This window comes from Lathyrus oleraceus, chromosome 1 (genome assembly GCF_024323335.1).
Source record: "Lathyrus oleraceus cultivar Zhongwan6 chromosome 1, CAAS_Psat_ZW6_1.0, whole genome shotgun sequence".
In the NCBI taxonomy this organism is placed as follows: domain Eukaryota; kingdom Viridiplantae; phylum Streptophyta; class Magnoliopsida; order Fabales; family Fabaceae; genus Lathyrus; species Lathyrus oleraceus.
This window is the reverse complement of record NC_066579.1, coordinates 126,385,390-126,411,532: the sequence shown is the minus strand read 5'-3', so window position 1 is coordinate 126,411,532 and position 26,143 is coordinate 126,385,390.

The following is a 26,143-nucleotide window of genomic DNA, read 5'->3' as shown; positions in this document are numbered from 1 at the left end:
CATTTAGGAGCTTTCCAAGAGTTCATTTGATTGTTGATTGCTTGAGTTTATGCTTATGTGATTGCTTATTCCAAAGGATGGGAGCTACTTGGATCATCATATATGATCTCAAGAGAGGAACTCCACTTGTGGTCTTGTTCTCTTATCCCTTATCTCTTCTATGTTTAGGACTTTAGTCATTCTTCTTCTTCCCTCAACTCTAACCCAAGCCAAAACTTTTTGTGCAAACATTTAATATTTCTTTTCAAACATTAGAAACCTAAGCCTTATGCTTTTGATTTTCAAATTTTCTTTTCATAACACTTATTTTGAATTGAACTTTTAAATAAACTTTAACCATGTTTTGTAAATACTTTTCATTGGTAAATATAACCCATTCAAATGTTCTTTTTGTGGTTTCAATGGCCACTTTCTTAAGCAAACTTTTCATAACCTTTAGCTATTAGGTTTGAGTTATCCTTGAGGTAGATGTAATACTCACCTATATCCTTAGTGATGGACAATGAGTCTTCCATGCTTATTATAGGGTTAACCCCTCACTAGCATGTTGAAGCTACCCTCACATGGTGGATTTGTGGTTTTAGGTTGAGTTTTCTCCCTTGGATAATAAAAGATCTTAAGGCTTTTGGACCAATCAATTCACCAATTCATTGTTTGAGATTTTTACCCCGAACTACGAGGTTTTGATCCTAATCTTTTTTAAAGATGGTACGTTGGCAATGGGTTCATCCATCCAAACACAAATGTAAATAAACTTGTACATTCTCTTCCCATCTCTTCAATCATGTTTGCACAAACAAATTTTTCACAAAATACCAACCTTACAACCAATGTGAAAAGGGCTCCCTAGGAGTACCTAGGATATTTTGGGTGCTTAAAACCTTCCCATTGCATAACCAACCCCCTTACCCTGATCTATGACTTTTTTACTAGTTTTTGATTCGATAAAACTTTTAGGTTTTTGTTCGCTTTCTAACCATTCCCTTGGATAAATAGAAGTGCGGTGGCGACTCGACTTGTATGATTTACCTTGGATTTAGTCAATATCTCTAATGGTAACGAATACCCCGCTACAGAAAAGTGGCGACTCTGCTGGGGAGGACTTTGCCTAGTGGGTTTTGCCTACTTTTCATATTGTGTTGTATTGTATTGTATATTGTTTTGTGACATATTTTGGTGCAATTTGGGATTACTGTATTGTATGTAATGATTGAATTACTTGAATATTAACTCCTTGTATGCTTGGTGATCTTTGTGAGATGAGCTCTATACCCGAACTCGAGTGCACTTAGGATGGGAGAATGGCATAGTCTTGTTGACTTGTGTGGAGTTATTCCTTAGCAAGTTGACTTGCAAGTCCATTCACTTGGTGGAGGTCATGTTGGGATCAATAATGTCACACAAGTGGTTGTGGGTAGACATTACTCTTTCCAATATAGACCTTAGAAGCCAAGGACCTTAGTTTACCAAGCCCATCTTGGCCTATTCTTAGGATGTAGTGCAAAAGTCGTTCAAGTGTAAGATTTGATACGATTGTTACGCGATACTACACTCATAAGAGTCTCTCTTGAGAATATTTTTGGAATACGAGTGGTCGTTTCTCCGATAATATCCGAAAGATGGGATGATGAATATGGGAACCTCTTGTAGGACATGTTTGGCAGGTTAAACCCTAGTACACTCCCTTTGGGTGGTTCTTAGCCGAGGCTTCATGCTCGTGACTTGCAACAAACCCTTGATTCATGGTTGATCCGTTCATGTATCCTTAATATCAATGGAACTTGGGTGTTGATAAGGGGTAAACCATAATCCACCAAAATGGATGATTGATATTAAGGATAATATGATCCATCCCATGACCTTTATTTGGTGTGATTTGCCTGATCCTTAAGTGTGATTGTTGCATTCATGCATTCATGCACACATTTGCATCCATATCATCAACATAATGAAGAAAATTTTCAAGGAACTTAAGAGGTCTATTTGCAAATTTTCAGACATGGAAAGACAAAGAAGGAATACAAAGAAGTACAACTTCAGACAACCAGATTTGAAAGAACTAAGGAATTTGACAGCCTATGTATTAGATCCCATGGGTTTCAAGGCTCGTTTTGGGAAGCTTCTTCCTCTTCTGACTACTCAGGTGGATGAAGGGTTGATAGTGTATTGGTGCAATTTTATGATCCTTTGTACCGTTGCTTCACATTTCCGGACTTTCAGCTTTTGCCCACGCTTGAGGAGTATGCTTATCTTGTGGGTGTACCTATACTAGACCAGTTGTCGTTCAGTGGCTTGAAAAGTATTCCTACTTCTCGAGAGATAGCTGACATGTTGCATATAGATGAATCTATGGTAGGTGCTCATATAACTACCAAAGGTGGAATTCAAGGTCTCCCTTCTGAGTTCCTCATTGCTCAAGCTACCGTGTATGGGAAGGCCACGAGTGAGGATGCCTTTGAGGCCATATTTGTACTTTTCATCTATGGGTTAGTGTTGTTCCCCAACATCGACAAATTTGTGGATGTGAACGCTATTAGGATTTTCTCTACTCTTAATCCCGTTCCGACTCTGTTGGGTGACACTTATTTTTCTTTGCACATGAGGAATGCAAAGGATGGTGGTGCCATTGTGTGTTGTTTTCCTTTGTTGTATAAGTGGTTTATTTGTCACTTACCGCAGACGGTCGCCTTCAAGGAGAACAAGGGATGTCTACGGTGGTCCACGAGACTTATGTCTCTCACTAATGATGATATCTCTTGGTACAACTGTGTGTATGATGGTGTGCAGATTATCGACTCTTGTAGTGAATTCTCCAATGTACCTCTTCTTGATACATATGGTGGGATTAACTACAACCCTGTTTTGGCACGTCGTCAGCTCGGGTTCCCCCTAAAGGCTAAACCCAATAACATTCTATTAGAGGGTGTGTTCTTTCAGGAGGGTAAAGATCCCCAAGGCTTGAAGGGCAGGATGGTCCGCGCTTGGCGCAAGATTCATAGGAAAGGAAGGAAGGAGTTGGGTCCTAAGAGTTGTGTCGCTTTGGAGCCTTACACTGCTTGGGTTAGGAAGAGAGCTTCTGAGTATCTCATGTCGTACGAGTATCCGAGACCTACACCCTTGGTTATGGATGGGCCTTCAACCCTCCCTGACCAAGGAGTAGAGGAGTTGAGAGACGAAGACCGTTCACGTGCTTGGATCCGTGAACGAGAAGAGTTGCTTCAGCAAATCAAGGAAAAGGATGCTTTGATTGAGTTTCTCGAGCATCAGGTCATTGATGATCCTAATGATGCATGGACTTCTCTGCTTCCTCAGTCTTCCAGGTTTTGGAAGAGGAAGTACGATCGACTCGCCAAGGAGAAGGCAGATATGGAGGCAGCCTATGAGAAGGAGGTGAAGAGGCTTCGTGCATCTTACCTTCCTGTGTCCCGAGCTTTAGATGATTGTTTCTAGGGATCCATAGGATGATTATTTTCCTTTTTCTCTTGTATTTGGTTACCAATGTTGTACTCCTTTGGTGTAAAAAATATATATTCCAGATATTATTGATGAGATGTTTCCACAAAAGAATGTAATATTTCCCAAATTTGCAAATAGAACTTTAAAGTTCCTCTGAAATAAAAACAAATATATGCATTGCATGCATCATGTGCATAAGCAGGTTTTGCTCCAGGCTTCTTGTCCTATGGTCTAACTCTGTGTTCTTCATTTATTTTGAAGATAAGCTAACTCACCGGTACTACACCAGAGCCAACTCTTCAAGACCGATGGATCATTTGGAACAAGAGAACCGCGAGCTGAAGGAGGAAGTGGCCAGATTACTGCCCTGATGGAGTCATTCTTGGCCGCTCAGAGCCAGTCTTCTCTAACACCCTCAACTCCTCCCCAGAGGACGGTCATTTCTGAGGTCGTAACTTCTATTGTGCCTGCTGCAGCGGCTCATTTTGCGCCATCTATGCCAGCCGGGTTCCCTTGGGGAATGCCCGCCAACTTCGTGCCAGAGGGTTTTTCCCCTACTCTTGTTTCTTTGCCGGCATCTAGCCCGGTCCTTTCAGTGCCACCTCCTGTCGTGCACACTTTACCAAGGGTTGAAGATACCATCTATCATTCTGAGCCATCTGAGGGCCCATATGTTTATGAGAAGATGGATGACATGAAAGACCAATTCCTTGAGCTTCGCAAGGAACTGAAGACTTTGAGGGGGAAGGACCTCTTTGGTAAAAGTGCTGCTGAGTTGTGCCTTGTGCCCAACGTAAAAATCCCCATTAAATTCAAAGTGCCGGACTTTGAGAAGTATAAGGGAAACACATGTCCTCTCAGTCATCTTGTGATGTATGCTCGCAAGATGTCGACACAAACTGATAATGACCAACTGCTCATCCACTATTTCTAAGACAGTCTGTCCGGTGGTACATGGGTCTGGAAAGTTCGAACATTCGCTCTTTCAACGATCTTGGCAAGGCCTTCGTCAAGCAATATAAATATAATATGGATATGGCTCCTGATAGGGACCAGCTGAGGGCGATTTCCCAAAAAGAGAAAGAGACTTTCAAAGAATACGCCCAGAGGTGGCGCGAATTGGCAGCTCAGATAGTGCCACCCCTAGAGGAGAAAGAGATGACCAAGATCTTCTTAAAGACCTTGAGCTCGTTTTATTACGAGAGAATGATAGCCAGTGCTCCCTCAGATTTCACCGAGATGGTGAATATGGGGATGAGATTGGAAGAGGGGGTTCGTGAAGGACGCTTAACTCAAGATGAAGGCTCTTCAGCAAAGAGATATGGAAGCTTTGCAAAGAAGAAGGAGGGAGAGGCACATGTTGTGTCTTCCCATGTCAAGAGAATACCCTCTGTGAAGAAGAAGATTGCTCGCCCAGTCAATAATCAACATCAGGTGGCTCATATAGCACTCGTTTTCAGAGAAGCTCAACATTATCAACAACCGCAAACTCAGCAATATTAGCAACAACAATAGCGTCCACAATAGCAGGTCTACCAGCCTCAAAATAACAACAACAGTGTCAGCACCAACTATGAGAGGAAGAGGGTCACCTTTGATCTAATTCCGATGAATTATGCTGAACTCTATCCGTCTCTGATCGATAAAAAGTTAATCACTCCGCGAGACCCTCCTGCTGTACCTGCTAACCCCCAGTGGTGGTACAAGCCCAAGCTTCATTGTGTGTATCATTCCGGCGCTCCCGGATATGATGTAGAGAACTGTTATCCCCTGAAGACCAAGGTGCAAGACCTTGTGAGAAGCGGGATTTTGTTTTTCGAGGACGTAGGTCCGAATGTGAAGAAGAACACATTGCCCGAGCATGGGAAGTTTGTTAATATGGTCCATGGTTGTCCTGGCAAGTACAAAGTTAAATATGCTAGTCATATTCGAAAATCGCTGGTTGAGATGCATCGCTTGCTGTGTGATTATGGCCATTATGAGCATGACCACGATAGATGCAGAGTCTGTTCTGTTAATCAGAGAGGATGTCGCCAGGTGCGTAGAGATGTTCAAGAGATGTTGGACGAAGGAGTCATTGAGATCCTTCAAAACAGAAATGTTGACGAAGATGCTCTCGAAGTCAACGTGATTTCTCAAGTATTCCAGATACCTGAGCCGGTTGTCATCAAGTATGATGGAAGCAAGCAAAAGGTTTCTCCCGCTCTAACTATCAAGCCAGCCGGACCCGTACCGTATTCCTCCGAGAAAGCAGTCCCCTATCGCTACAATGTTGTAGCAGTGGAAGGTGGGAAAGAAGTGTCCCTGCCTTCTTCATCTGTCGTAAACATTGCTGAAGTCAGCGGTTTGACCCGCAGCGGTCGTGTATTTTCAGCTCCTTTGAAGCCTCAAGTTGATGCTTGAGGAAGTGTTGATGCTGATTTTGTTGAGCGCCCGATTGGGAATGCTGTGAGCACCCCGAATCCGGCACTTGTTGCTAAGCCCTCCTTTATATTGAAAACTCCTTCTTCTGTTGGCCCGAGTGGCAATACGAAAGAAGATTGTGATGAGATGCTAAGGCTCATCAAAAGGAGCGAGTACAATGTTATAGACCAGCTTCTACAAACGCCATCCAAAATATTTGTGTTATCACTACTATTGAATTCAGAACCACACCGGGAGGCTCTGCAAAAGGTGTTGGATGTGGCGTACGTAGATCACGACGTCACGATAGAACAGTTTGATAGCATTGTTGCAAACATCACCGCTTGTAACAATTTGAGTTTTTGTGACGCTGATCTCCCCGAGAAGGGAAGATACCACAACTTAGCATTACATATATCTATGAGCTGCAAGGATGACGCCATGTCCAATGTGTTGGTAGACACTGGGTCATCATTGAATGTATTGCCGAAGACCGCTCTCGCGAAGTTGTCATATCAGGGGCCTCCCATGAGGCAGAGTGGTGTAGTTGTGAAGGCTTTCGATGGGTCTCGCAAAACTGTGATTGGTGAGGTTGATCTCACAGTAAAAATCGGACCAAGTGATTTCCAGATTACCTTCCAGGTTATGGATATTCACTCATCGTATATCTGTCTCCTAGGCAGACCATGGATTCACGAGGCTGGCGCCGTGACATCCACCCTACACCAGAAACTGAAATTTGTAAAGAATAAGAAGCTGGTGGTAGTAGGGGGAGAAAAGGCCCTCCTGGTTAGCCATTTCTCATCCTTCTCTTACATAGATGCTGAGGATGAAGTTGGAACTCCCTTCCAAGCTTTATCCATTGCTAAACCTGTTGAGAAGAGAACTCCCTTATTTGCTTCCTACAAAGATGCGAAGTTGGCTATTGAGCATGGTGCAACTGCTGGATTGGGGCAAATGATCAAGCTAGAAGACAACAAGTCCCGGGCTGGCATAGGCTATTCTTCTAGGGTCTTCAACAAACAAGGTTTGTTCAAGAGTGGAGGTTTCATCCACACTGGTCAAGACGAAGAGGCTGATGCCATTTTGGAAGAGGACGAAGAGGATTCTGGCACTTTCATCATTCCTGGAGGGATCTGCAACAATTGGGTCACTATGGATATTCCAACAGTTATCCATAAGTCAAAGTAATGTTCATTGTGTTTAAAAACCCTTCTCCCATGCCAAAAGGAGAAGTGATGACATTGTTGGCTCATAAATACAATGGTATTTTCATTCAATAAACTCATGTTAAATGTTTGTTTTTCCAATTATTTTCCCTTTTCGCTTTTGCATGAAATTGGTGATCACATAAAACCCTAAATAAGATTAAAATCAATATTTTCATCTGCATAATGATTTGCTTGGTTTGAGTTCTAAAATCTTTTCATATCCAAAATCATTATGCAGGTTAATCAAACCCATTGAACATAATGATCCAACACCATCTCCCAGCTTTGAATTCTTTGTATTTGAGGCGGAAGAAGATGATGTTGAAGAGATTCCTAACGAGATTACCCGTCTACTTGAGCATGAAGAAAAGATCATTCAGCCGCACCTTGAGAATCTAGAAACAGTCAACTTAGGGTCTAAAGATTGTGTGCGAGAAGTGAAGATTGGGGCACTTCTGGAAGAATCTATTAAGAAGGGGTTGATTGAGCTGCTACGAGAATATGTTGACGTTTTTGCCTGGTCATATGAAGACATGCCTGGTCTAGATACTGATATCGTGCAACATTCCCTGCCTTTAAAGCATGAGTGCGTGCCTGTGAAGCAGAAGCTCAGAAGAACTCATCCTGATATGGCAGTAAAGATCAAAGAAGAAGTTCAGAAGCAAATTGATGTGGGGTTTCTGGTGACTTCTACATATCCTCAACGGGTGGCCAATATTGTGCCCGTGCCTAAGAAAGATGGAAAAGTCCGGATGTGTGTGGACTATAGAGACTTGAATAAGGCTAGTCCGAAAGATGATTTTCCACTACCACACATTGATATGTTGGTAGATAATACGGCTAAATTCAATGTCTTTTCATTTATGGACGTATTTTCCAGATATAATCAGATTAAAATGGCACCCGAGGATATGGAGAAGACAACATTCATCACACCTTAGGGAACATTCTGTTATCGAGTGATGCCCTTCGGTTTGAAGAACGCCGGAGCCACGTATCAACAAGTTATAACTACCTTGTTTCATGATATGATGCATAAGGAGATTGAGGTATATGTTGATGATATGATTGCTAAGTCAAGAACGGAAGTTGAACATGTAGAGCACTTGTTGAAGCTTTTTCAGCGTTTGAGGAAGTACAAGCTTCGTCTGAATCCCAACAAGTGTACATTTGGAGTCCGTTCCGGCAAGCTATTGGGCTTTATCGTTAGTGAAAGAGGTATTGAGGTTGATCCTACAAAGGTCAAAGCAATACAAGAGATGCTTGCGCCCAAAACTGAGAAGCAAGTCCGAGGTTTTCTTGGCCGCTTGAATTATATTTCCAGGTTCATATCCCACATGACTGCCACATGTGCGCCGATATTCAAGCTCCTCCGGAAAGATCAGTCCCATGATTGGACTGAGGATTGCCAGAAAGCTTTTGACAGTATTAAAGAATATTTGTCTGAGCCTCCGATCCTGTCTCCGCCTGTGGAGGAACGACCATTGATTATGTATCTGACAGTTCTTGAAGACTCAATGGGATGTGTCCTTGGTCAGCAGGACGAATCAGGAAAGAAACAATATGTTATCTACTATTTGAGTAAGAAGTTTACTGATTGTGAGTCTCGATACTCAATGCTTGAGAAGACATGTTGTGCTTTGGCTTGGGCTGCTAAGCGCTTACGCCAGTATATGTTGAATCATACGACTTGGTTGATATCCAAAATGGATCCAATCAAGTATATCTTCGAGAAGCCTGTTTAACTGGGAGAATTGCCCGTTGGCAGATGTTGTTATCCGAGTATGATATTGAGTATCAAGCCCAGAAGGCTATTAAAGGTAGTATCTTGGCTGACCACTTCGCACATCACTCGATTGAGGATTATCAGTTAGTCCAGTATGACTTCCTAAATGAGGAGATTCTGTATTTGAAAATGAAAGATTGTGATGAGCCTACGCTCGATGAAGGGCCAGAGCCTGGTTCCAGATAGAGTATGGTATTTGATGGCGCTGTAAATCAATATGGAAATGGTATTGGGGCAGTGATTATTACTCCTCAGGGCACACATTTTCCTTTTACAGCAAGGATAACTTTCAAATGCACGAATAATATGGCTGAGTATGAGGCATGTATTATGGGATTAGAGGAGTGCATTGATCTTAGGATCAAGCATCTGGATGTTTATGGTGATTCGGCCCTCGTTGTTAATCAGATTAAGGGTGAATGGGAAACGAATCAGCCTGACCTCATTCCATATAGGGATTATGCAAGGAGGATTTCAACGTTCTTTACTGAGGTTGACTTCCATCATATTCCCCGAGATGAGAATCGGATGGCAGATGCTCTTGCTACACTTGCTTCAATGATTGTGGTAAGACTTTGGAATGAAGTTCCCAATATCACTATGATGCGCTTGGACAGACCAGCTCATGTATTTACAGTAGAGGAAGTGAACGATGATAAGCCATGGTATTATGACATCAAGTGTTTCCTTCGGAACCAAATTTACCCACCTGGGGCATCTGGGAAAGATAGGAAGACTCTGAGGAGATTATCAGGGAATTTCTACCTCAATGGTGATGTGCTTTATAAGAGAAATTTTGACATGGTGCTGCTCAGATTCGTGGATAGACACGAAGCAGGCCTGTTGATGACTGAGGTCCATGAGGGTTCATTTGGTACTCATTCCAATGGACATGCCATGGCTAGAAGGATGTTGAGAGCAGGCTACTATTGACTGACAATGGAGTCTGATTGCTACAAATATGTGAAGAAATGCCATAAGTGTCAAATTTATGCGGATAAGATTCATATTCCTCCGACACTTCTGAATGTGATGTCGTCACCATGGCCCTTCTCCATGTGGGGAATCGACATGATTGGCATGATTAAGCCGAAAGCGTCCAATGGACACATATTTATTCTCGTAGCAATTGATTACTTCACTAAGTGGGTTGAAGCGGCATCGTACACAAATGTGACCAGGCAGGTGGTCGTGAAATTTATCAAGAATCAACTCATATGTCGGTATGGTGTGCCAGATAAGATCATTACTGATAATGGATCTAACCTGAACAACAAGATGATGAAAGAGCTATGTAGCGAGTTCAAGATTGCACATCATAATTCTTCTCCTTACAGGCCCAAGATGAATGGGGTTGTTGAAGCTGCTGATAAGAATATCAAGAAGATTATCCAGAAGATGGTTGTTACATATAAAGATTGGCATGAGATGTTGCCATTTGCTTTACATGGATATCGTACATCGGTCTGCACTTCAACAGGGGCAACCCCTTTCTCTCTCGTTTATGGCATGGAGGTTGTGCTCCCAATAAAGGTGGAAATCCCATCGATGAGAGTCTTGATGGAAGCCAAGTTGACTGATGCTGAATGGGTTCAGATTCGTTATGACCAGTTGAATTTGATAGAAGAGAAGAGATTGACTGACATGTGCCATGGTCAGTTATATCAATAAAGGATGAAGAAAGCCTTTGATAAGAAGGTCAAACCTCGTGTGTTCCGAGAAGGTGACCTTGTGCTCAAGAAAGTCTTGTCTTTCGCGCCCGATTCCAGGGGCAAGTGGACTCCAAACTATGAAGGTCCATACGTTATCAAGAGAGCCTTTTCAGGCGGTGCATTGATACTTACGACTATGGATGGGGAGGATCTCACTCGTCCTGTGAATTCAGATGCAGTCAAGAAATACTTCGCCTAAAAATAAAACCAGAATAGCTCGCTAAGTTGAAAACCCGAAAGGGCGACTTAGGCAAAAAAATGAGCGTCTCGGTGGATTGAAAACCTGAAAGGGCGATCCAGGCAAAAGTTAGAGACATAAAAAATGAATACATGTATCCCGCTAGATTGAGTACCCCACCCTGGGGAAATATAGGCAAAAAAATAGGGATTTGGCAAGTAACTGCATCCTGGCAAGACTTTGTTCTATAACTGTCATCCGTCAGAGATTCTCGCTCATTCATCATCAACCAAAGCTACAAATACATCGGACTCAGAATTGGTGGAGAAATGGTCATTATGTTCAATGTAACCCTTTTCCAATATATATCCCCAATTTCAAATTTGTAAAAATCTATGGAGTCTTGCCATTTGCAGACTCTCATTCCATTAAATAAATTTGAGCATTTATCCAATTATTTGCACTCTTATTTGTTTCTATTCAACAAATATTTTGCATGTTTTAATTGAAAAAATATCATTGTTTTAAATAATCAAAATTTTCATAATTTGTTTTTAAACAAAGTGAACATTCAAAATGACATAGGGACACTGTGCAGAAATCATTCCAAACCATACACTAAAGGAATTTTGCGTTTTCACTTGAAATTTTCAGATCTAATTCTCAACTTCCTTGGTTGATTATTGGATTCTAATTCCTTAGCCTTGCCTTATTTCCATCTCCAGAACAAGCTGCAAGCAAGTGTGTTGAAGGATCGTGCTCCACAGATCTGCATTTAGAAGGTTGATGTTCAACCTTATTTGCTTCGAAACTCTTCATTTATAGCATGTTTCTTGGGCCCATTTGCTTGGCTGAAGTCCTCTCAACATAGGCAACTTGTTGGTGTTTTTAATTTTAGAAATCCATGAAGTTTCAGTTGAACACCATATTTTTCAACTCCTGATTTCTCTTACCATGGAAATTTAGGGTAAAAATAGATGGTACAGGGGTGATGTACATCACCCTAGCTTTCCAATGATATGAGGATCGCTCGTTTTCATCAAGTTTTTATGACCTGCAACTCTGGCCGGAATCTTCATGCTCGCCGGAGAAGACGGTGGTGTACACCACCGTCCGTTTGCCAGTTTGAATCCTAGCCGTTGATGATGATTTCTAGATTAAATCATGACTCTTGGATCTTATGACTTATTTTAATGCCTCGTGTGTCTCATTGACTAAGGCATATGGTGAGCGCGCGCATGTGGAGCGTTTGATCCTCCACGTCAATTAATGAAATCCCATCCAACGCCTCTCCTTTTTTCTGATTTTCTTAATTTCCATTTTATTTTCTTTAATTCAATTTTATTTCAAAAATTCATAACTCTCTCATTTTTAATCCAAAAATATGGGACCAATTGGATTATTTCTCTTCTTAATTCTAGTTTTTAAAAATGATTTTTAATATTTTTTATTTCATAATTTGATATTTTTTGTGAATTTTCTCTTTTCTGGTCATTTTTAATTCATTTTAAAAAGTTTTTGATATTCAAAAAATACAAAAATATTTTCTCAACCTATTTGAATGATGATGGATCTATGAAAAATATTCTCATCAATTTATTAATTGATTTGAGATTTATTTGAGATTTTAGTTCAATTAGGTTATTTTTATTCATTTTTAATTGATTAAAAATAGTTTCTGACTTTTAAAAATGCTGAAATTTTTTGTCAAACTTTGTTTGACCTTGTTGAACTTAGGATAAAGCACTTGGACTTTTAAAAGTTGATTTGAAGTGATTTTGAAGTTTGACATTTCTTTAATATTTTAATTCAAGTTTATTTTGAATATTAAAAATGCCTAAAAATATTTTGTTCACTTCTTGACTTCCAATCTTCATCTCACTTCTGTTTTTGATTGTTTGACCATGATCCTCAATGTCATTGGTCAACACTTGTTGATTGGTACATTCTATTTCATTTAATGCTCTTTATTCTTTTCATTTCCATTTCCATTATTCATCTCCTTCTTCTTCTTTTCCTTTTGATCAATAAGTTAAAGGTTGATAAGTTAGTATTGATTAAGAAGGTTTAATCTTCCTCAATCCAAATCTAATTCATCTTGATCAAATGATCTAGTGAATGGCTTTGTATTAAGGATAGGTTGCTTGCTAAATCATACAAAAGGCTTAAACCAATACAAGATCATTTCTCTTCTTCTTTTTTGGCATGGCAAGTTGTTGGAACTTGGTTCACTAATCAAGACTTCTAACTTGTGTTGTTGCCTACATTATTATTGACCGGCCTCAGATAGTTGTGACTTCTACATAAGTCCAATTACGATTGCTTAACATAGCGCTAAATATGCCTTATGGCACACTAACTACTAACATTAACCATTGACTATTAACATTAAATTCTTTCTCTTTACTTTTATGCAATTTATCATTCTAGCACATATTATTCATTTGCTTTTCCCTTTGCTCACTTGAGCACATGTTTATGTTAATGCAATTTGCCTTTTGCTCACTTGAGCACAAGATTTTGTATATACTCTTGTGTTTGTGTTTTGTTTGTTTGTTGTGGACCAAATACAAAAGACTTGGACAAAATGGACTTAGACTTTAGGACTTTCCCTATGCAAATTTGGAGTCAAAGAGCAACTAGGCATTGGGCCTTTAGAGTGCTATAAAAGTCAAAGAGCAACTAGGCATTGGGCCTTTAGAATGCTTAATGTTGAAGATAACCTTGAAAGGACCAACTTCTAAACTCTTCTTGTCCATTCCTTGTTTGTTTTGCTAGAATCTTTTAATGTGTGTGTTCTTGTGCTAGGGATTCCAACTTGATCCAAATTGAGGAACCATTGCCATGAGCTTCTAAGAGAGAGGGACCCAAGATAGATTTAGGAGATTTCCAAGAGTTCATTTGATTGTTGATTGCTTGAGTTTATGGTTATGTGATTGCTTATTCCAAAGGATGGGAGATACTTGGATCATCATATATGATCTCAAGAGAGGAACTCCACTTGTGGTCTTGTTCTCTTATCCCTTATCTCTTCTATGTTTAGGACTTTAACCATTCTTCTTCTTCCCTCCACTCTAACCCAAGCCAAAACTTTTTGTGCAAACATTTAATATTTCTTTTCAAACATTAGAAACCTAAGCCTTATGCTTTTGATTTTCAAATTTTCTTTTCATAACACTTATTTTGAATTGAACTTTTAAATAAACTTTGACCATGTTATGTAAATACTTTTCATTGGTAAATATAACCCATTCAAATGTTCTTTTTGTGGTTTCAATGGCCACTTTCTTAAGCAAACTTTTCATAACCTTTAGCTATTAGGTTTGAGTTATCCTTGTGGTAGATGTAGTACTCACCTATATCCTTAGTGATGGACAATGAGTCTTCCATTCTTATTATAGGGTTAACCCCTCCCTAGCATGTTGAAGCTATCCTCACATGGTGGATTTGTGGTTTTAGGTTGAGTTTTCTCCCTTGGATAACAAAAGATCTTAAGGCTTTTGGACCAATCAATTCACCAATTCATTATTTGAGATTTTTACCCTGAACTACGAGGTTTTGATCCTAATCTTTTTTAAAGATGGTACGTTGGCAATGGGTTCATCCATCCAAACACAAATATAAATAAACTTGTACATTCTCTTCCCATCTCTTCAATCATGTTTGCACAAACAAATTTTTCACAAAATACCAACCTTACAACCAATGTGAAAAGGGCTCCCTAGGAGTACCTAGGATGTTTTGGGTGCTTAAAACCTTCCCATTGCATAACCAACCCCCTTACCTAGATCTCTGACTTTTTTACTAGTTTTTTATTCGATAAAACTTTTAGGTTTTTGTTCGCTTTCTAACCATTCCCTTGGAGAAATAGAAGTGCGGTGGCGACTCGACTTGTATGATTTACCTTGGATTTAGTCAATATCTCTAATTGTAACGAATACCCTGCTACAGAAAAGTGGCGACTCTGCTGGGGAGGACTTTGCCTAGTGGGTTTTGCCTACTTTTCATATTGTGTTGTATTGTATTGTATATTGTTTTGTGACATATTTTGGTGCAATTTGGGATTACTGTATTGTATGTAATGATTGAATTGCTTGAATATTAACTCCTTGTATGTTTGGTGATCTTTGTGAGATGAGTTCTATACCCGAACTCAAGTGCACTTAGGATAGGAGAATGGCATAGTCTTGTTGACTTGTGTGGAGTTATTCCTTAGCAAGTTGACTTGCAAGTCCATTCACTTGGTGGAGGTCATGTTGGGATCAATAATGTCACACAAGTAGTTGTGGGTAGACATTACTCTTTCCAATATAGACCTTAGAAGCCAAGGACCTTAGTTTACCAAGCCCATCTTGGCCTATTCTTAGGATGTAGTGCGAAAGTCGTTCAAGTGTAAGATTTGATACGATTGTTACGCGATACTACACTCATAAGAGTCTCTCTTGAGAATATTTTTGGAATACGAGTAGTCGTTTCTCCGATAATATCCGAAAGATGGGATGATTACTATGGGAACCTCTTGTAGAACATGTTTGGCAGGTTAAACCCTAGTACACTCCCTTTGGGTGGTTCTTAGCCGAGGCTCCATGCTCGTGACTTGCAACAAACCCTTGATTCATGGTTGATCCGTTCATGTATCCTTAATATCAATGGAACTTGGGTGTTGATAAGGGGTAAACCATAATCCACCAAAATGGATGATTGATATTAAGGATAATATGATCCATCCCATGACCTTTGTTTGGTGTGATTTGCCTGATCCTTAAGTGTGGTTGTTGCATTCATGCATTCATGCACACATTTGCATCCATATCATCAAAATAATGAACACAATTTTCAAGGAACTTAAGAGGTCTATTTGCAAATTTTCAGACATGGAAAGACAAAGAAGGAATACAAAGAAGTACAGCTTCAGACAACCAGATTTGAAATAACTAAGGAATTTGACAGCCTATGTATTAGATCCCTTGGGTTTCAAGGCTCGTTTTGGAAAGCTTCTTCCTCTTCTGACTACTCAGGTGGATGAAGGGTTGATAGTGTATTGGTGCAATTTTATGATCCTTTGTACCGTTGCTTCACATTTCCGGACCTTCAACTTTTGCCCACGCTTGAGGAGTATGCCTATCTTGTGGGTGTACCTATACTATACCAGTTGTCGTTCAGTGGCTTGGAAAGTATTCCTACTTCTCGAGAGATAGCTGACATGTTGCATATAGATGAATCTCTGGTTGGTGCTCATATGACTACCAAAGGTGGAATTCAAGGTCTCCCTTATGAGTTCCTTATTGCTCAAGCTACCGTGTATGGGAAGGCCACGAGTGAGGATGCCTTTGTGGCCATATTTGTACTTCTCATCTATGGGTTAGTGTTGTTCCCCAACATCGACAAGTTTGTGGATGTGAACGCTATTAGGATTTTCTCTACTCTTAATCCCGTTCCGACTCTGTTGGGTGACACTTATTCTTCTTTGCATATCAGGAATGCAAAGGGTGGTGGTGCCATTGTGTGTTGTTTGCCTTTGTTGTATAAGTGGTTTATTTCTCACTTACCGCAGACGGTCGCCTTCATGTAGAACAAGGGATGTCTACGGTGGTCCACGAGACTTATGTCTCTCACTAATGATGATATCTCTTGGTACAACCGTGTGTATGATGGTGTGCAGATTATCGACTCTTGTGGTGAATTCTCCAATGTACCTCTTCTTGATACATATGGTGGGATTAACTACAACCCTGTTTTGGCACGTCGTCAGCTCGGGTTCCCCATAAAGGATAAACCCAATAACATTCTATTAGAGGGTGTGTTCTTTCAGGAGGGTAAATATCCCCAAGGCTTGAAGGGCAGGATGGTTCGCGCTTGGCGCAAGATTCATAGGAAAGGAAGGAAGGAGTTGGGTCCTAAGAGTTGTGTCGCTTTGGAGCCTTACACTGCTTGGGTTAGGAAGAGAGCTTCTGAGTATCTCATGCCGTACGAGTATCCGAGACCTACACCCTTGGTTATGGTTGGGCCTTCAACCCTCCCTGACCAAGGAGTAGAGGAGTTGAGAGACGAAGACCGTTCACGTGCTTGGATCCATGAACGAGAAGAGTTGCTTCAGCAAATCAAGGAAAAGGATGCTTTGATTGAGTTTCTCGAGCATCAGGTCATTGATGATCCTAATGATGCATGGACTTCTCTGCTTCCTCAGTCTTCCAGGTTTTGGAAGAGGAAGTACGATCGACTCGCCATGGAGAAGGCAGATATGGAGGAGCCTATGAGAAGGAGGTGAAGAGGCTTCGTGCATCTTATCTTCCTGTGTCCCGAGCTTTAGATGATTGTTTCTAGGGATCCATAGGATGATTATTTTCCTTTTTCTCTTGTATTTGGTTACCAATGTTGTACTCCTTTGGTGTAAAAAATATATATTCCAGATATTATTGATGAGATTTTTCCACAAAAGAATGTAATATTTCCCAAATTTGCAAATAGAACTTTAAAGTTCCTCTGAAATAAAAACAAATCATATGCATTGCATGCATCATGTGCATAAGCAGGTTTTGCTCCAGGCTTCTTGTCCTATGGTCAAACTCTGTGTTCTTAATTTATTTTGAGGATAAGCTGACTCACCGGTACTACACCAGAGCCAACTCTTCAAGACTGATGGATCTTTTGGAACAAGAGAACCGTGAGCAGAAGGAGGAAGTGGCCAGATTGACTGCCCTGATGGAGTCATTCTTGGCCGCTCAGAGCCAGTCTTCTCCAACACCCTCAACTCCTCCCCAGAGGACGGTCATTTCTGAGGTCGTAACTTCTATTGTGCCTGCTGCAGCGGCTCATTTTGCGCCATCTATGCCAGCCGGGTTCCCTTGGGGAATGCCCGCCAACTTCGTACCAGAGGGTTTTTCCCCTACTCTTGTTTCTTTGCCGGCATCTAGCCCGGTCCTTTCAGTGCCACCTCCTGTCGTGCACACTTTACCAATGGTTGAAGATACCATCTATCATTCTGAGCCATCTGAGGGCCCAGACATTTATGAGAAGATGGATGACATGAAAGACCAATTCCTTGAGCTTCGCAAGGAACTGAAGACTTTGAGGGGGAAGGACCTCTTTGTAAAAGTGCTACTGAGTTATGCCTTGTGCCCAACGTAAAAATCCCCATTAAATTCAAAGTGTCGGACTTTGAGAAGTAAAAGGGAAACACATGTCCTCTCAGTCATCTTATGATGTATGCATGCAAGATGTCGACACAAACTGATAATGACCAACTGCTCATCCACTATTTCCAAGACAGTCTGTCCGGTGCCGCTCTCCGGTGGTACATGGGTCTGGAAAGTTCGAACATCCGCTCTTTCAACGATCTTGGCAAGGCCTTCGTCAAGCAATATAAATATAATATGGATATGGCTCCTGATAGGGACCAGCTGAAGGCGATGTCCCAAAAAGAGAAAGAGACTTTCAAAGAATACGCCCAGAGGTGGCGCGAATTGGCAACTCAGATAGTGCCACCCCTAGAGGAGAAAGAGATGACCAAGATCTTCTTAAAGACCTTGAGCTCGTTTTATTACGAGAGAATGATAGCCATTGCTCCCTCAGATTTCACCGAGATGGTGAATATGGGGATGAGATTGGAAGAGGGGGTCCGTGAAGGACGCTTAACTCAAGACGAAGGCTCTTCAGCAAAGAGATATGGAAGCTTTGCAAAGAAGAAGGAGGGAGAGGCACATGTTGTGTCTTCCCATGTCAAGAGAATACCCTCTGTGAAGAAGAAGATTGCTCGCCCAGTCAATAATGAGCATCAGGTGGCTCATATAGCACTCGTTTTCAGGGAAGCTCAACATTATCAACAACCGCAAACTCAGCAATATTAGCAACAACAACAGCGTCCACAATAGCAGGTCTACCAGCCTCAAAATAACAACAACAGTGCCAGTACCAACTATGAGAGGAAGAGGGTCACCTTAGATCCAATTCCGATGACTTATGCTGAACTCTATCCGTCTCTGATCGATAGAAAGTTAATCACTCCGCGAGACCCTCCCGTTGTACCTGCTAACCCCCAGTGGTGGTACAAGCCCGAGCTTCATTGTGTGTATCATTCCGGCGCTCCCGGACATGATGTAGAGAACTGTTATCCCCTGAAGACCAAGGTGCAAGACCTTGTGAGAAGGGGGATTTTGTTTTTCGAGGACGTAGGTCCGAATGTGAAGAAGAACCCATTGCCCGAGCATGGGAAGTCTGTTAATATGGTCCATGGTTGTCCTGGCAAGTACAAAGTTAAATATGCCAGTCATATCCGACAATCGCTGGTTGAGATGCATCGCTTGATGTGTGATTATGGCCATTATGAGCATGACCACGATAGATGCAGAGTCTGTTATGTTAATCAGAGAGGATGTCGCCAGGTGCGCAGAGATGTTCAAGAGATGTTGGACGAAGGAGTCATTGAGATCCTTCAAAACAGAAATGTTGACGAAGATGCTCTCGAAGTCAACGTGATTTCTCCAATATTCCGGATACCTGAGCCTGTTGTCATCAAGTATGATGGTAGCAAGCAAAAGGTTTCTCCCGCTCTAACTATCAAGCCAGCCGAACCCGTACCGTATTCCTCCGAGAAAGCAGTTCCCTATCGCTACAATGTTGTAGCAGTGGAAGGTGGGAAAGAAGTGTCCCTGCCTTCTTCATTTGTCGTAAACATTGCTGAAGTCAGCGGTTTGACCCGCAGCGGTCGTGTATTTTCAGCTCCTTTGAAGCCTCAAGTTGATGCTCGAGGAAGTGTTGATGCTGATTTTGTTGAGCGCCCGATTGGGAATGTTGTGAGCACCCCGAATCTGGCACTTGTTGCTAAGCCCTCCTCTATATTGAAAACTCCTGCTTCTGCTGGCCCGAGTGGCAATACGTAAGAAGATTGTGATGAGATGCTGAGGCTCATCAAAAGGAGCGAGTACAATATTATAGACCAGCTTCTACAAACGCCATCCAAAATATCTGTGTTATCACTACTATTGAATTCAGAACCACACCGGGAGGCTCTGCAAAAGGTGTTGGATGTGGCGTACGTAGATCACGACATCACGATAGAACAGTTTGATAGCATTGTTGCAAACATCACCGCTTGTAACAATTTGAGTTTTTGTGACGCTGATCTCCCCGAGGAGGGAAGATACCACAACTTAGCATTACATATATCTATGAGCTGCAAGGATGACGCCATGTCCAATGTGTTGGTAGACACTGGGTCATCATTGAATGTATTGCCGAAGACCACTCTCGCGAAGTTGTCATATCAGGGGCCTCCCATGAGGTAGAGTGGTGTAGTTGTGAAGGCTTTCAATGGGTCTCGCAAAACTGTGATTGGTGAGGTTGATCTCCCAGTAAAAACCGGACCAAGTGATTTCCATATTACCTTCCAGGTTATGGATATTCACCCATCGTATAGCTGTCTCCTAGGCAGACCATGGATTCACGAGGCTGGCGCTGTGACATCCACCCTACACCAGAAACTGAAATTTGTAAAGAATAAGAAGCTGGTGGTAGTAGGGGGAGAAAAGGCCCTCCTGGTTAGCCATTTCTCATCCTTATCTTATATAGATGCTGAGGATGAAGTTGGAACTCCCTTCCAAGCTTTATCCATTGCTAAACCTGTTGAGAAGAGAACTCCCTCATTTGCTTCCTACAAAGATGCGAAGTTGGCCATTGAGCATGGTGCAACTGCTGGATTGGGGCAAATGATCAAGCTAGAAGACAACACGTCCCGGGCTGGTATAGGCTATTCTTCTAGGGTCTTCAACAAACAAGGTTTGTTCAAGAGTGAAGGTTTCATCCACACTGGTCAAGACGAAGAGGCTGATGCCATTTTGGAAGAGGACGAAGAGGATTCTGGCAATTTCATCATCCCTGGAGGGATCCGCAACAATTGGGTCACTGTGGATATTCCAACAGTTATCCATAAGTCAAAGTAATGTTCATTGTGTTTAAAAACCCTTCTCCCATGCCAAAAGGAGAAGCGATGACATTGTTGGCTCATAAATACAATGATATTTTCATTCAATAAACTCATGTTAAATGTTTGTTTTTCCAATTATTTTCCCTTTTCGCTTTTGCATGAAATTGGTGATCACATAAAACCCTAAATAAGATTAAAATCAATCTTTTCATTTGCATAATGATTTGCTTGGTTTGAGTTCTAAAATCTTTTCATATCCAAAATCATTATGCAGGTTAATCAAACCCATTGAACATAATGATCCAACACCATCTCCCAGCTTTGAATTCTCTGTATTTGAGGCGGAAGAAGATGATGTTGAAGAGATTCCTAACGAGATTACCCGTCTACTTGAGCATGAAGAGAAGATCATTCAGCCGCACCTTGAGAATCTAGAAACAGTCAACTTAGGGTCTAAAGATTGTGTGCGAGAAGTGAAGATTGGGGCACTTCTGGAAGAATCTATTAAGAAGGGGTTGATTGAGCTGCTACAAGAATATGTTGACGTTTTTGCCTGGTCATATGAATACATGCCTGGTCTAGATACTGATATCGTGCAACATTCCCTGCCTTTAAAGCCTGAGTGCGTGCCTGTGAAGCAGAAACTCAGAAGAACTCATCCCGATATGGCAATAAAGATCAAAGAAGAAGTTCAGAAGCAAATTGATATGGGGTTTCTGGTGACTTCTACATATCCTCAATGGGTGGCCAATATTGTGCCCGTGCCTAAGAAAGATGGAAAAGTCCGGATGTGTGTGGACTATAGAGACTTGAATAAGGCTAGTCCGAAAGATGATTTTCCACTACCACACATTGATATGTTGGTAGATAATACGGCTAAATTCAATGTCTTTTCATTTATGGACGGATTTTCCGGATATAATCAGATTAAAATGGCACCCGAGGATATAGAGAAGACAACATTCATCACACCTTAGAGAACATTCTGTTATCGAGTGATGCCCTTCGGTTTAAAGAACGCCGGAGCCACATATCAACAAGCTATGACTACCTTGTTTCATGATATGATGCATAAGGAGATTGAGGTATATGTTGATGATATGATTGCTAAGTCAAGAACGGAAGTTGAACATGTAGAGCACTTGTTGAAGCTTTTTCAGCGTTTGAGGAAGTACAAGCTTCGTCTGAATCCCAACAAGTGTACATTTGGAGTCCGTTCCGGCAAGCTATTGGGCTTTATCGTTAGTGAAAGAGGTATTGAGGTTGATCCTGCAAAGGTCATAGCAATACAAGAGATGCCTGCGCCCAAAACTGAGAAGCAAGTCCGAGGTTTTCTTGGCCGCTTGAATTATATTTCCAGGTTCATATCCCACATGACTGCCACATGTGCGCCGATATTCAAGCTCCTCCGGAAAGATCAGTCCCATGATTGGATCAAGGATTGCCAGAAAGCTTTTGACAGTATTAAAGAAGATTTGTCTGAGCCTCCGATCCTGTCTCCACCTGTGGAAGAAAGACCATTGATTATGTATCTGACAGTTCTTGAAGACTCAATGGGATGTGTCCTTGGTCAGCAGGACGAATCAGGAAAGAAAGAATATGCTATCTACTATTTGAGTAAGAAGTTTACTGATTGTGAGTCTCGATACTCAATGCTTGAGAAGACATGTTGTGCTTTGGCTTGGGCTGCTAAGCGCTTACGCCAGTATATGTTGAATCATACGACTTGGTTGATATCCAAAATGGATCCAATCAAGTATATCTTCGAGAAGCCTGCTTTAACTGGGAGAATTGTCCGTTGGCAGATGTTGTTATCCGAGTATGATATTGAGTATCAAGCCCAGAAGGCTATTAAAGGTAGTATCTTGGCTGACCACTTGGCACATCACTCGATTGAGGATTATCAGTTAGTCCAGTATGACTTCCCAAATGAGGAGATTCTGTATTTGAAAATGAAAGATTGTGATGAGCCTACGCTCGATGAAGGGCCAGAGCCTGGTTCCAGATGGAGTATGGTATTTGATGGCGCTGTAAATCAATATGGAAATGGTATTGGGGCAGTGATTATTACTCCTCATGGCACACATTTTCCTTTTACAGCACGGCTAACTTTCAAATGCACGAATAATACGGCTGAGTATGAGGCCTGTATTATGGGATTGGAGGAGTGCATTGATCTTAGGATCAAGCATCTGGATGTTTATGGTGATTCGGCCTTCGTTGTTAATCAGATTAAGGGTGAATGGGAAACGAATCAGCCTGGCCTCATTCCATATAGGGATTATGCAAGGAGGATTTCAACGTTCTTTACTGAGGTTGACTTCCATCATATTCCCCGAGATGAGAATCGGATGGCAGATGCTCTTGCTACACTTGCTTCAATGATTGTGGTAAGACTTTGGAATGAAGTTCCCAATATCATTGTGATGCGCTTGGACAGACCAGCTCATGTATTTACAGTAGAGGAAGTGAACGATGATAAGCCATGGTATTATGACATCAAGTGTTTCCTTCGGAACCAAATTTACCCACCTAGGGCATATGGGAAAGATAGGAAGACTCTGAGGAGATTATCAGGGAATTTCTACCTCAATGGTGATGTGCTTTATAAGAGAAATTTTGACATGGTGCTGCTCAGATCCGTGGATAGACACGAAGCATACCTGTTGATGACTGTTTATGACATAAAGTGTTTCCTTCGGAACCATCCAAACACAAAATGTAAATAAACTTGTACATTCTCTTCCCATCTCTTCAATCATGTTTGCAAAAACAAATTTTTCACAAAATACCAACCTTACAACCAATGTGAAAAGGGCTCCCTAGGAGTACCTAGGATGTTTTGGATGCTTAAAACCTTCCCATTGCATAACCAACCCCCTTACCCAGATCTCTGACTTTTTTACTAGTTTTTGATTCGATAAAACTTTTAGGTTTTTGTTCGCTTTCTAACCATTCCCTTCGATAAATAGAAGTGCGGTGGTGACTCAACTTGTATGATTTACCTTGGATTTAGTCAATATCTCTAATGGTAACGAATACCCCGCTACAAAACCACCTTAAGAAGTTGATCTTGCCTAGCAGCGTCTGCAATTCCTTCTTTGTTGATGGTGCTTTTGCCTTCATGATGGCCTTGGTCTTGTTCTAGTTAATTTCGATTCCTTTCTTATGGACCACGAAGCCTAGGAAATCCCTAGCCTGAATGCATAACACGCACTTAAGAGGATTCATCTTTAGACCATGTTTCCTCATTCTTTCGAATGATTTTCAAAGATGGCCTATATGACTTTTTTTTTCTGAAACGGACTTAACCACAATGTCATAAATATAAATTTTCATGAACATTTCAATAAAATCATGGAAAATAGAGTTCATTGCCCGTTGATAAGTTGCCCCTGCGTTTTTTAGGACAAAGGGAATCATCATCCATTCGTAGGTGCCTAAGGCTCCAGGACATGGAAATTCCATTTTTGGCACATCTTCGTCAGCAATGAAGATCTGGTTATATCCAGAATATTCGTCGAGCATGCTAAGATACTCGTGTCCTGCGGCAGAATCTACTAGCATTTCCGCCACATGCATTGGATACTCATCCTTTGGGGTTGCAACGTTCAAATATCTGAAATCAATGCAAACCCTTAAAGTGTCGTTCTTTTTAATGACTGGTACAATATTAGCAATTCATTTGACATACTTGATATTAAGGATGAAATTACATTTGAGAAGCCTTTCGACCTCTTCTTTAATCTTCGATAGAACTTCAGGTGCAAAACGCCTCGAGGTCTACTTGATGGGCTTCTTCCCAAGCTTTATGGGCGGCTTTATGGGCGGCTTTAGATCGACCAAATCTCTGTTTAAACCAGGAATTTCATCATAATCCCATGCAAAGTAATCTTTGTACTCCTTCAGCAACTAGGTCACTTCGATCTTTAGTTCTGGGCTGATGTTGGCACTTATGTATGTTGGCCTTTTGATTCCCCTTTTCCCCAAGTCGACCTCTTCTAGAGGATCTTGCACTATCATCTTTGTGTTATTTTCCAACAGATCCTTCTCGAAACCCAAAGGCTCGTCATCGTATATGGCATTGAGCCTATGGCCTTGCACTTCGTCTCGAACCTTATCAGATGGTTCTGGATCAAAATCCTTACCAGGACCCTCCAAGTGCATTTCATTCTTTTTGGCTTCGACAACCGTGTATTTAACTTCGGCCTCTAAGGCCGCTTTTAATTTTTTCCCAGCTATATAAGCCAAAATCCTTTCTAATGTCTTTGGATTAGACATCATCATCGAATTCGCTTCCCCAACTTGTTGGTTTGATTCCTTTCATTCCTCCATAGCCCAAGTCTTCTTCGCCTATAACTTCTCTATCCCATTGAAACCCATGGGTTAGGTGTAGGTAGACGGAACAGAATGAATTGTCTGCAATTGTGGAATCGAACCTTGCTGGATTGGAAGGTGCTATGTGAGTCAGTTTCTTCTCGAAGTTGCTTATGTCCACATGATTAACTTCACCCATGAAATAGCTCTGGTCTGCTTCTATGTTTTCCATGATTCCATCATTTCTCCAGATGGTTATCCTTTGGTTCACTAAAGAAGGGACCGCACTTATGCCATGAAACCACTCTCAACCTAGCAGTAGATTATAATTGGCCTTTGATGTTATCACCATAAACATTGTTAGCCTTGTTATTGTGCCAACTGTGAGTTCTATTTGTATTACCCCCATTGTTGTTCCGACATACCCTCCTATAGCGGTAAATTCATGACCATCAAGTTATGGATAAACTTGACGTCAATAAAACCAGATTCGCCACCGTGTTTTTATTGTTTCCAAAGGAAAAGGGAAAAGTACGAACAAAATCCAAAGATAAGAAGTTTTCAAATCAAAACTAATAAAATGCCAAAGATTTCAGGTAAGGGGGTTGGTTACATAGAGGGAAGGTTTTAGCACCCAAAGTGTCCTAGGTACTCCTAGGAAGCCCTTTTTTATGTGTGCATATGTGTTTGGTATAGAAGATGTTTGAGAAAAAATATAGTGTGGGGATGAGAAAAGAATTTATTGATTATATTTTTGTGTTTGACAAGACCTTCGGTCTTGTGCCTACGTACCAACATAAAAATGAGGGATCAAAACCTCATAGTTCGTGGTAAAAATTTCAAAGAAGTTGGTGAATTGATTTTAAGAAAATTTTAACAAGAAAAGGCACAAAAGGCCAAAAATTTGAATGGAGTTGTGAGTTCTTTTTGTATTTTGAAATTTAAGTCAATATGGTTAAGTTTATTTACAAATTTGATTTAAGAAAGAGTTTGAAATCACAAGCAAAGAAGTTTTTGAAAAGGGGGGGGGATTTTTGAATTTAAGAAGTGGGAGGAGATAAAGAGACTACCCTAAGCAAAAACTTAAAAGTTAAAAGTTGAAAAGGTCTGGCCAATGGGATGCAATCCAACAAACAAGAATATCATATAGAAACCCAT